This window comes from Mustela nivalis, assembly GCF_964662115.1.
Source record: "Mustela nivalis genome assembly, chromosome: 11".
NCBI classification, from domain to species: domain Eukaryota; kingdom Metazoa; phylum Chordata; class Mammalia; order Carnivora; family Mustelidae; genus Mustela; species Mustela nivalis.
This window is the reverse complement of record NC_139030.1, coordinates 101,079,618-101,084,241: the sequence shown is the minus strand read 5'-3', so window position 1 is coordinate 101,084,241 and position 4,624 is coordinate 101,079,618.

The following is a 4,624-nucleotide window of genomic DNA, read 5'->3' as shown; positions in this document are numbered from 1 at the left end:
CGACTTGGCGTATCACTATTAGTGGGCTCATGCTATGAGAATTAGTTAATTTTAAAAGCTAGTTCTTTGGGGGTGATAGGGCCCCCAATAATGGGTCCATGATCAAAGGAGTGAGACTGATACAAAGTGAAGGTCAAGCAAAGCTTTATTTCGCACCAAGCATCAAGAATCAAACCCGACCAGTAGGGGCCTTCTCTTACAAAGAGGCAACCCCTCCCAGCCTCACAGACTAACTTTTATAGAGCAAAGGCCATGCGGTTGAGCCTGGCCCCACACAGGTGGCCAATGAGATTGCAACACAGAAAACTGCATAGTCATTGTAAGTCACACATGGGTAGCCAATTGAATTTCAATTTACCCCATAGTAGCTATTTGAACTAGCCTATCACCTTGGTCAGAATTGGCACCCAAAAGGTAGGGCCCACTCTCCTTGGTAGCTAAGGAGACAGTATGTGCCCCCACTGATTGGATGTATCCACCTGGCCTGACCCGCCCTTGTATCTGGACTTTGCTACCTGGGACTGGGTTCCCGGACTTGCTTTTAAGTAAGTTCCTCTGGGAGGGGCAGGGTCAATCGATGTTTACTGCATAAACAACAAAATGGCTCCCTCTGGCTAAGTAGGCCCTTACAGGAGTAGAACTTGATCCTCACCTTGTACCCCTCAGGGTTCATGGCATAAGAGCCCAAGGCCCCCAGTACCTGTTTGCTGTTATCAAGTCTATGGTGTTTGGTGTTTAACTACTGTGCCCACCAGCTCACGATAACTTCCTAAGGGCTCATGTGACACAACATAAAAAATAATCTAACCTGAATCTAGTCAAACTCCTAGACTTAACCTCCAGTCTACAGGAAATTCAGGAGATAGAGAACAAATTGAGTGATGTTACTAGGGGAAAAAAAATCAACAATATTCAAAATGTAGATGGGACATTTGAAAACAAAATGGTTTGGATTCTTTAAAAAAAGAAACATTAAGAGGAAGTATAGATAGTCATAGCCACTTGGAAAACAGTTTGGCAATTTCTTGAAAAACTAAAACTGTAACTCCCATACAATCTAGCAGTTGCACTCTTGGACAGTATCCCAGAGAAATAAAAACATACATTCACACAAAAACCTGCACACAAATGTTTATAGCAGTTTTATTCATTAACAGCCAAAAATGGAATCAACTCAGATGTTCTCCAATAGGGAAATATTTCAACAAACTGCAGGTTTGTAGGTACAAAGTGTGTACCTACCTTGGAGTACAACTGAGCAATGAAAAGAGATGGTCACTCAGCTTGGATGACTCTCCTGGGCAGAAAAAAGCTAATCCCAAAAGATTACATTCTTGAAATGACAAAATTTTGGAAATTTGTATAGATACACAAACCTACCTAACTGGTAAACTGTAGAGAAATTAACACACACACATACCAGCTGAAGTAATACGAGGGAAATTTGAAAAAGATCAGTGTGTTTTATCAATGTCAATATTCCAGATATAATATTATACAACAGCTTTGTAAAATGTTATTCAGAGACACTGGCAAGGTGTGCAAAGGATTTCTCTGTATTATTTATCAAGTATGAATCTACATTTATCTCAGGAAGTTTTTCAGTTAAAAATGTCATAGGGAGGAGAAAAAAAGGTGAGAAGGCCATTTAAAATTAAGAGATAAAACAACCAAATGAAATGCATAAACCTTGACCACATCTTGAGAGACAACTGGGGAAATTTGAGGATAGACTATTAATGATAATGCGCTATGTAAACAAATATTCTTATTTTGGGGGAATGCATGCTTACATATTCCACTGCAGTGACATGATGGTACCAACTTACTTTCAAAAGATTTACCAAGAACAGGGCGCCTGGGTGTCTCAGTCATTGAGTGTGTGGCTCTTGATTTCAGCTAAGGTCATGATCTTGGGGTTGTGGGGTTGAATCCCATGTTGGGCTCCATGCTGGGCAAAGGAGCCTGCTCGGGACTCACTCTCTCCCTCTACTCTCCCTACCCCTGCTTTCTCTCACTCTTAAAAAAAAAAAAAAAAAAAAAAAAAAAAAAAGATTTAGCAAGAACAAAAGGGGTGGGGGTACACCAGGAAAAATAAATGAGCAAATGTGGCAAAATTTTAACAATTATTAAATTTAGGTTACTTTACATTACAGTTGCTGTAACACTAGTCTTTCAACATTTTTACATTTGATAGTTTCCAAATGAAAAGCCCGCAGAGCTCTCACATGCATACGGCCCCTTTCTTGCCTCCATCTCCACCAGTAGAAATCCCATCCATCCCATAAAGGACATGCCCATACTCAATCTTACCCACAGAACTTTTCTAGATTCTGTTTCTCCTATGCCTATCATGTCTTCTGAATATAAGTCTCTGGAAGACAGGTAGTCTGTTTTATTCATTTTCTCATCTTTTTTCATCTGTTTTCTTTTCTTTTCTTTTTTTTTTAAATCAAATCATGTATCATAATTTAAGCTTTACATTTCATAATTGATTATAAATGGTGATGTAGGCCAGAGGTCCCAAGTGCTAGTGAGTCTACTAGCTATTATCACAATCCTGGGACAGCTTCTAAAAAGTGGATTTCCGGGCATCACCTCAGACCTACTAAATCTGAATTTCTGGGGACAGGCCAAGGAGTCCCTATGTGTTGTTCTGCTTAAGGGGAGTGGGGAGAGGTAGGTATTAATTTCTGAATAACCTGCACTCCCCAAAAAACAAAAGCCTCACTGGGGATCTTGCTTGCTGACACCTCAGAAACTCCACTAAGCCACTCTACTGACATTGGATGCAGAGAGAAGGTGAGGAAAAAAGATGACTTTGAGCCACTTATGTAGACATGTAATTGGCAATGAACTTCCTTAAAGTTTCCCAGTCATCACGGCCAAAGCTGCACTTGATCCACTTGTACAGGTCCACCGGAGTATGTACTTGCTGGGGTGATTGGGAGATCTGAAGTCCAGGCCATCCTTGCCAGGCCTGAAGAATTTAAAGGCACTATGCCCATGTCAGGTACACCATCATCAACATAGCCCATGTTCCCCATTGCATTCCATAGGATCAAAACTTCCTTCAACCCTGTATTAACTTTCTATTGCTGCCCTAATAAATTCTGACAAATTTAGCAGGTTGAACAACACACACTGGCTATCTTAGCATTCTGTCCATCAGAAGTCTGACATGGGTCACAGTAAATAAAATCAAAGTGTCAGCAGGGCTGAATTTCTTTGTGGAAGTTCTAGGGGATGTTTCTTTGCTCATGTGGGATGTTGGCAAAATTCAGTTCCTTAAAGATATAGGACTGAGCCCACATCCATTTTCTTGCTGTCAGCCAAGGACTATTCTCAGCTTCTACAGATCCCCCCCGTCCCTTGACTTGTGGCCCCCTCCTCCACCAAACGTTTTTACGACCTTGTTGACTATATTCCCTGTGCTGTACGCTCTATCCCTGTGACTTACTCTGTAACTGGAAGTTTGTAGCTCTTAATCCCCTTCATCGATTTCATCCATCCTCCCACCCATCTTCCCCTCGGGAAACCACCAGTTTGTTCTCTGTATTTATGAGTCAGGTTTGTTGTTGTTGTTTGGTCTTTGTTGTTTCTTAAATTCCACATGAGTGAAATCATGGAGTAATCATCTTTCTTTGACTCTTTTAATTTAGCATAAGACCCTGTAGGTTCATCCCTGTTGTTGCAAATGTTAAGATTTCATTCTTTTTTAAATGGCTGAGTGCTGTTCCGTTGTATGTATTTGGCACATCTTCTTTATCCGTTCACCTATGGTTGGATACTTGGGACTCTTTCCATACCTTGGCTATTGTAAGCAATGCTGCGATATACATAGGGTTGCATGTATCTTTTCAAATTAGTGCTTCTGTTTTCTTTCTTTCTTTTTTTTTTTTTTTTTTTTAAGATTTTTTTATTTATTTATCAGAGAGAGAGAGCACAGGCAGACAGAATGGCAGGCAGAGGCAGCGGGAGAGGCAGGCTCCCTGCCAAGCAAGGAGCCCGATGTGGGACTCGATCCCAGGACGCTGGGATCATGACCTGAGCCGAAGGCAGCTGCTTAACCAACTGAGCCACCCAGGCGTCCCAGTGCTTCTGTTTTCTTTGGGCAAATACCCAACAGTGGAATTACTGGATCATAGGGTAGCTCCATTTTTAATTTTTTTAGGAACTTCCACACTGTATTCCAGTGGCTGCACTAGTTTGCATTCCCACCAACAGTACACCAGGGTTGCTTTTTCTCCACATCCTCTCCAACACTTGTTATCCATTCTGATAGGTGTAAGGTGATTTCTCATTATGGTTTTGATTTGCATGTCCCTGATGATTAGTGATGCTGAGCAGCTTTTCACATGTCTGTTGGCCATGTGTATGCCTTCTTTGGCAAAATATCTACTCAGGTCTTCTACCCATTTTTAAATTGGATTAATTGTTTATTTGTGTTGAGTTGTATAAGTTCTTTATATATTTTGGATATTAATCCCTTATCAAATATATCAAATACTTGCAAATACCTTTTCCCATTCAGTAAGTTGCCCTTCCTTCTGTTGACAGTTTCCTTTGCTGTGCAAAGGCTTTTTATTTTGGTGTAGTCCCAATATGAAACTTCTCAAACAGA